Source organism: Trichomycterus rosablanca, chromosome 5 (genome assembly GCF_030014385.1).
Source record: "Trichomycterus rosablanca isolate fTriRos1 chromosome 5, fTriRos1.hap1, whole genome shotgun sequence".
NCBI lineage: Eukaryota > Metazoa > Chordata > Actinopteri > Siluriformes > Trichomycteridae > Trichomycterus > Trichomycterus rosablanca.
In genome coordinates this window covers 2,739,883-2,747,491 of record NC_085992.1, presented here as the reverse complement: position 1 = coordinate 2,747,491, position 7,609 = coordinate 2,739,883, and the positions used below count along the sequence as shown (strand labels likewise).

General features: G+C 34.0%; 1 protein-coding gene across 11 annotated transcripts in view; it reads left to right on the top strand.

Moving 5' to 3' along the window:
* Positions 1-231: 231 nt before the first annotated feature.
* The window catches only part of tenm3 (teneurin transmembrane protein 3), an 861,875-nt gene continuing 854,497 nt past the window's right edge, over positions 232-7,609 (top strand). For all 11 annotated transcript variants that reach the window (XM_062995505.1, XM_062995517.1, XM_062995516.1 and 8 more), the window contains exon 1: positions 232-565. The gene's annotated coding sequence lies outside the window, so the exon portion shown is untranslated. The remainder of the gene's footprint in view (positions 566-7,609) is intronic.

The window sequence follows — 7,609 nt, the reverse complement described above, 5'->3', positions numbered from 1 at the left end:
TATGTTGGTTGTAAATAAACTGCCATAGCCGCACCGTGTTTGTGCGCGGGTTATAAACACACACCAGTCGCTGTTCACGAGTCCTATACGAGTGTGCGTTGCTTATATACGCGCGCGTGTGTATGTTCCCGCGTGCGCCCCCGCGTGCGTGTGTGCGCGCTCGCCTCCCCATTGACTGTAGCTGATCCGCTGGTCAGTTACGGTGCGCAGCCGGCACGTGTTCGTTCTGCGCGCGCGAACACCGCCACTACCTGCAGCGGCGGCAGCAGCAGCATAGCCGTCAGCGGTAGAGCGCGCTGGATTCCCGGCACGTGCCGATTCCCCCTTCTGCACACGCGCTGACCGAACGAGTGAGTGAGTGAGGGCGAACGTCTTCACCTCGCGTGCGGCTCCACGTTCTGTTTTGATTTTGAATTTGAATGTTCTTGTGAGTGGAGCGCGTGCACCGACCGTTAGTGACCGTTGGCGTTGAGGGAGCTGAGAGAGAGACTTGTGAAGCGGTTTTAATAGCGACGGAGGATCCGAGTCTGAGGAGCAAAAAGCGTTTTTACAAGCTTCTTTAAAGGTAAAATATATTAAAAACGACCTTTTATACTAGATATACTCTCGAAATTTACATTCATTTGAGCTTTTTGTGTAATTTAAGTTAGCATAATAGTACTGTCAGGTATGACTATCTTTCATCCATTTAAAAGATGAATTCACATTTAGCCCTTGTTAAAAAAAGGGAATATTTTATGAACATATTCAGAGAACATTCTTCATGGTAAAACATAATTTAGCCAACCTGTTGATGCCAACTCAAGGTTTCACTAAACTCATGACTCCACTTAACAATAACTATTTAGGTTATTCACCTGTTGTGATTCACATCATTGTATTTAACCCTCCTGTTATGTCTTAATGTTTCAAAATCTAAAAAGATATAGTTAAAAGTATTTTTTGGTATGGAACTTCATTGATTTCACATATTAAGCCAAGCAGAAGGAGTTAATAATGAGATATAAACAATGATTATTGGGATTTTGTGGTTTCTGACACTATTGGATAATTAAACATGCTCTGTGTCAAATTGACGAGAAACGAACATAACAGGAGGGTTTTTTTTATTTTGTGGTGATTTATGTGAACATACTCGTACATAAACCATTAATCAATCTTTGATCAGTGAGAACCGTATAGCCATTTTAAATGGAAGAAAGTTTAGCTCTTGCTATTGAGCATAGTTTGTTACTTATCAAATGAGTAATACAAATCAAATACAAATTAAATAAGGAACTAAGTCTAAGGAAAGAACACCCTTAGTTGAAACGGTAAAGATATCTAATAAAATGACAATTTAGTTGATATTTGTAGTCAATTTTATACGTTAACACTTTTTGTTTTGTATTAAAGTCAGCCTGGTATTTGTAACATTTCTAGTTAACATTGCTTATCACTGTAAGCCCGGATAAGTTCAATGTACTTAAAAAAATTGAGGAAACCGGTTGCCTTAAAAAAGTTAAGTAATGTATAATGAAAACTTGAGTTAGCATAACTTAAAACATTAAGTTATTACACCTAAAAGGCAAGTTGATTAAACGTTCTTTTCTTTGTTATACAAACTGCTTTTCCCAATAATTCTACTTATTATCTTGAGCTCAGTTGAAAAAAAAATATTGATTTCTTCTTAGTTTTCATGTTAATTACATTTTACATATCAATTACAAATGTTTATAGAAAAACAGACAGAATAATGAAATTCTTTTTCTTTTATTTCACTTCAGAGGTATTTACTTGAAATACAACATGTCAAGGAAACATCGTGAAACTGTACAAACTGTATATAAAGTTCTGATGAAAGCACAAACAGCTCTTCACAGTAACCATGAACCTGTATTCAGTTTCTCAGCGAGCTGATTTCTTAACGTTTGTCTGGCAGCTCTCTAAAACAAAACAAAGAAACAAGAAACAGAAGTATTGATATCAACATTAATACCATTAATTTAAAGAGTAAAATAAAGCAAGCCAGCACACTCTTTTCTTCGTATGAAGGCTAGCATGCTAGCATGTAGCCTAAATACGACAAATAAAGCAGCGCTGTTTGATTAATTATTTAGTGTCAACATAAAGATCATTTATTTTAAACACAATTAGACTGGAGTTGGGTTAACGGAAGATAAAAAAAGCCCCGTCAGACTGGTGTACATGCTACTCAAAAACAGCACAATCAGGAAGAAAATGTTCGTCGACTTAGTTTACAAAGGTTCCACTTCGCAAAAGACATTCAAGAAAGACACGTTTACTTTTGCAAAAAGCCTTAAATGAAAAGTAATTTGCAACAACAGGTTACGAAAGTTAAAACAAATGGCTACCCGAACACAAGAAAATCCTTTTTGTCTGATTCACCAACAGCGAGCTGAAAAAAGGCGGGCTTACACGTAAATGGTGGGCGTTTTTCTGTTTAATTACCTTAATTTAACTTTTTTAAGTTAATCTGATAGAAAAGTCATTTTTTTTGTTTATTAAACTTAGATCTTTTAGCACATCTAAATGTGTACTGAAATGAGTACAATGTACTTGCATTTTATAGTAGAGCAAAAAAACTTCAATAATTGATGTATGTTGTACTAAAAATGTTTGATTAGATATAAAATCCGGGCTTACAGTGCATGGTGACAATATTTTAGTCAGCCTACTAGTTGAGTAGGTGTAAGGTGTAACTTTTAAGCAGTTGTAGATGTTTCTTTAAACATCTGTTACACTGCCAGTTATATTGACTGGTAATTAAAACTTTTAATTTAGCCAACCAGTTTGTCAACACAAAGTTTTACTTAACTCCAGACATTACAGCACTTGTATGGACTGGTGTTACTTTACTTTGAATACAACTAAAGGAAATTTATGATTGTTAATTGGTTAGCCTTAGAGCTTTATTAACATTTTAATGCATTTTCTGGTAGTTCTGAAAGATTTTTGAGTTAATGCTAAGTATGCTTAATTTAACGTCTACAAATTCTGCCCGGTATGGCAAAGCCCTAAAGTCATGTCATAAATTAAGACTTAGCCCCATTAATACTTTAAATATTCTGTAAGAGTTCAACTTGATTAAAAGATTTAATTTAGCCAACCTGTTGATCTCAGCTTACAGCTTTACTAAACTTCAGACTACTTAACATTGCTTTTGTGGGCTAGATACCTGTGAATGATTTGCAGCATTTTTATTGTAATATTTCCATGTATTTTGTGTTAAATTAAGCTTTTAATACCATGACATAGTGTTGTAACAATGTTCTTTGAATTGATGATTGTAGCTTAATAAGCTTAAAATTCATATAAGTTATGGTATATAAATAATATGAATAGTTTCGGTCTTAAGTCAGGTGTATAAGGTGTGGCAATTTAATTTACAAGTTAATTTATTAAGTCACCCTACTAATGGTAACTTAGAGTTTTACCTTCTTGTAGGCTCCAGCTATCAGTACACAAGAGACGAAGCATTACCTTAAATTTACTTTTTACATTAACAAAATATACTAATCAGAAAGTAAGGAAGTAGCCATGAAATAAGGTACACATTTAAATGTGAATAAACGCAATATTTTATTTCTTTGCGCGTGTTAAATTGTGTTAATTTATTTATCTTTTTTTTTTTTTACATCGAAAAAAACTCTCTAGTACAGTGTAAGCATTTTACCATGGTAAACTGGGTTTATATTATAATAATTATTTACCCAATGATTTGTCTGATGATGCCAACTCAAGGCTTTTCTGAACCCAAGGCTCCACTAAACGTGAATGATTTCCAAAAAAGCAGGTGTATAACATGAGTAGTTTTAGTGGTTGCTTTTTCCCGTAACTGGTTACATGTTTAGTTAGCAAAACTTATATTTATAAGCTTATACAACATTAGAAAATCCAAGACAAATAGGAAATAACATGCTCACTGGATTACAAAGCTAACGAAAAGAAATCTTACACTTAATTTGCATTTTTATTCACATTTAAAAGCTTTTAAAACATTGATAAGTTGTTTAATTAAAATGTGCTTACAAGTTTTGGCGGATGCAGTACTCCGCTTACTCAATTCTATTTTTTTTTTGTTTCCTTATGTAACATTTGTGGCAACAACAAGTCAGATGTGATTCTAAATATAAATGAATGTAGTGAACCTGTTGATAACTCAGGGCGTGTTGTTTAGGCTGGTGAGCAACAGGTGTGTAACAGTTTATTTTACCAAGAGTTGCTATTTAGTATTTCTTGTCATTTCTCTGTGGGCTGTTTGCCACTGATCTGTTTAAAGCATTTCTGAAAGCACTTTGTTTAGTTTGTGTTTAGTATCAAACATTACAACTCTAGTTTTATTTTTTAATGATTGTTATTTAACATTCAGAAGTTTTATCACACTTTACTAATATCTAAATAAAATGAAAATGCTTACAATAGATTTAAAAATACAATAGAATCAGAATATAGTACAATTTATAATCTACACACGTTTACTGTACGCTTCTACACATAATTTAAATTTACTTGATAGTACATTTGTGCCGCCTTAAAGGTTATGCCTTTTCCCTAAGTACAGTAGTGTTGTGGTGCAGTGACAAGGTAAACAGCATTTCCACAAAGCCTAAAATAATAGTAATTTAGGGTTATAGTTCACCATGTCAGGTGGTTTGAGCTCAGAGTGGTACAAAAGTTTGGCCCAATATTCAGTGTTTTAATTCATGTGTATAAAATATTATAAAATGATCTTTGTTGTGTCTTATGCATGTAAACACTTTCCAAAACTTTCAAAATATTTTTTTACCATATAAGTATGACTGTACCACACTTTCTGCGTGGTGAAATGAATTAAGATTTTTATACATTTATACTTTTACACGCTTTTAGAATGCAAATATTAATACTTTAAATGTTATTTCAGATGCGAAGTAAAAGTCATATCAGTTTTTAATGCTTTTTAATGAACGCTTTAAAAATTCTTTGTTGCTTTTAAATTTTGTACCTGCCTAAAGAGTTCATTTAAAAACATTAAATACAACTTCTGAAAAATTTGTATTTGACAAGGAACTAAGATAAAAGTGAAACACCCTGTAATGTACCGCATTATCAGCATTATCGAACAGAAAATCTTGAGTGGCGCCAAAATGTTAATTAAATAAAAATAATAATAATTGATCAGTATTGTTATCCATTTTTGGTCAATATTTCTGGAAGGCTAAATGACCGCGTTACTGCACCCTGAATATCAGTTTGGGTTCACTCCATATAATTTACTCTGCGCTTGTTTTTCTTATTCCCTATATCTGTTGTAAAGTGTAAACAATGTCATAAAACGCACCTATTTAGGTCTGCAGTATTCACTGGGGAAATTACCACCTAGTAAACTAAATTAACTGAGTTTAATCAGGTTACTGAATACGGGATTGCATCATATAAACTGGCAACTTAGTGTACTAACAAATCCACACTGATACCTGTGCTTCTTTCTTTTTGGAGCCAGTATCATGTATATTACCTCACTATAAAGGAGGAATTGTGGTCATGTATTGTTTGTATTGATTAAAAATACATTTATAAAAATTTGTTATAGTCCTATTAAGTAAACACTCTTCGATATGAGAATTGTAACCTCCAGTTTGCAAAAAGACGGCATTGATTTGCAGTTTTTTTTTTACCTGTATTCAGTCTGAACAGTAAGATGATGACATAAATTTATTGTTTTTCATATTTGAATATATTGGTAATACTAAGCTGGGAGCACCTTGGTAAAGACAGTATGTAAATATCACAGTATGTTGCAAAATGCGCATGTACCCATCAGCATTATTGGTGCATGTACAGATGTGCAAATATACCATCGCCCAGTCGCTACATTGCTTGTATTTATGTCCTATGACAGTTGACCGATTCACTTAGAAAGCTTTTTGTAAATTGGTAAACTTTAAAGTTATTTTTGGTAAAACACTTTAAGGTAAGACATTACATTTTAATTTGCATTTAAAAAGGATCTTTGTCTGGCAAAGCTTTTAAATATTATTATTTAATTTAAATACCTACACTTTTAAATTAATGTAATTTCTTTACTTTAATAATTTTTTTTAATTAAATTACTTATTAATTTTATTTGCCAAAATAGAATCAATCAAGTTGCTAATCACACACACAAACGCACACACACGTACATGAAGATGATCCAAACAAAATTATTTTCTTTTTTGCCAAACCTTTGCACATATAAAGAATATTCGGCATCCTTATCTACAACACACTGCTATTGTACATCGATTAAAACGAGTTTACAAGACTTAAACAGATGGCAAATAAAAATGTGCTGAATATTTATTCTGTGCAGACACCATATTTTCTTATTCGTTTTTGTCTTTAATGTGTCTTTATGGCTGTTGTGTATTCCTGGAAAAGCCGTCTCAAAATCTCAGCTGCCCAAGGAGCTCAATCGCACTCGAGGTGTCTCTAAATCGAGTTCATTCGAGACAGGCTTTATTGAAATCGGAGCCCATTGTGCTTGTAACTGTGTTAGTTTTTGCTAATGGCAGATCTACAGCTCTGTTTCCGTATTCAGATGTGTCTGACGTCCTTTTAGCGGCTTTTATTGCAGATGATGATCTTTACGTTAAAGAAAATATGTTGCAGTAGGCCTGGGAACAGGTGCCATACAACACAATTAGGAGATCAATAGGGTGATGAAGCAGCTAGAGAAAGAAAGAAAGAGTAAGGTAGAGGGAAAAGAGGGGGAAACGAGAGGGGAAGTCTGGAGGTACAGAGAGAGAGGAATAGAGACATTGTAATTAAGGATAAATGGGGGCAGCGAGACACAGGCGAATGCCTGCTGCAGGTAATTTGTTTTTTATTGAATATATTTATCAACATTAAATGACTTTTTTATTTTGGAAAAAGAAACTCCAGCCCAGGCTGGTTGTGTACATAAATTGCTTGATTCAACATAGCAGAGAGCAGCTGCTGAGCTTGTGAGGGCATTTTGTGAGCGCCGACTCCCTGATGGATTGCGACTGCACCGCTCTCATCGGGATTGATTATCAATATGCGCCATTTGTTTTCTTTATTACACCTTTTCCTCATTTAGCAAGAAACCCAAAGAATTTAATAATAGCTGTCATGCAGTTCTGCGTCTCTTTATTATATTGTGCCTCATGCAATCATTATTGTCAAAAAATCCGCCTTTATTACTGTATTGTTTAGACAGACTCATTTGGGCTTTAGTTTACAACCTCTTATGAAGAAACTGCAGTGAGTGCAATGTTGTTTCCGTGTAAACTTTCTCTCATGGTTCCTGTATAGTTAACATCATGCACATGCATTGCAGTTATGTACAAGCAAACTGGAAGTTGTTTACCATTGGTTAATACGGTGTTTTATAGAGTTGCTCTACTTAATATACTGGCACAAAGCGTCTGATAGGTACTATAGTGAAATATAATATGTATACATGGACCGTACAGTTTATTATAGGGGTTGGACAAATCACTAGCCAGGTTTCCTGGGACATTATTATGTGAATTTTGTGTCCAGGCCATGAGTTTTTTTTTAAATTTGTTCTCACCCAGCAGACAAGAGCCTCAGTAGTATGCAATAGAGCCGTAGAAAA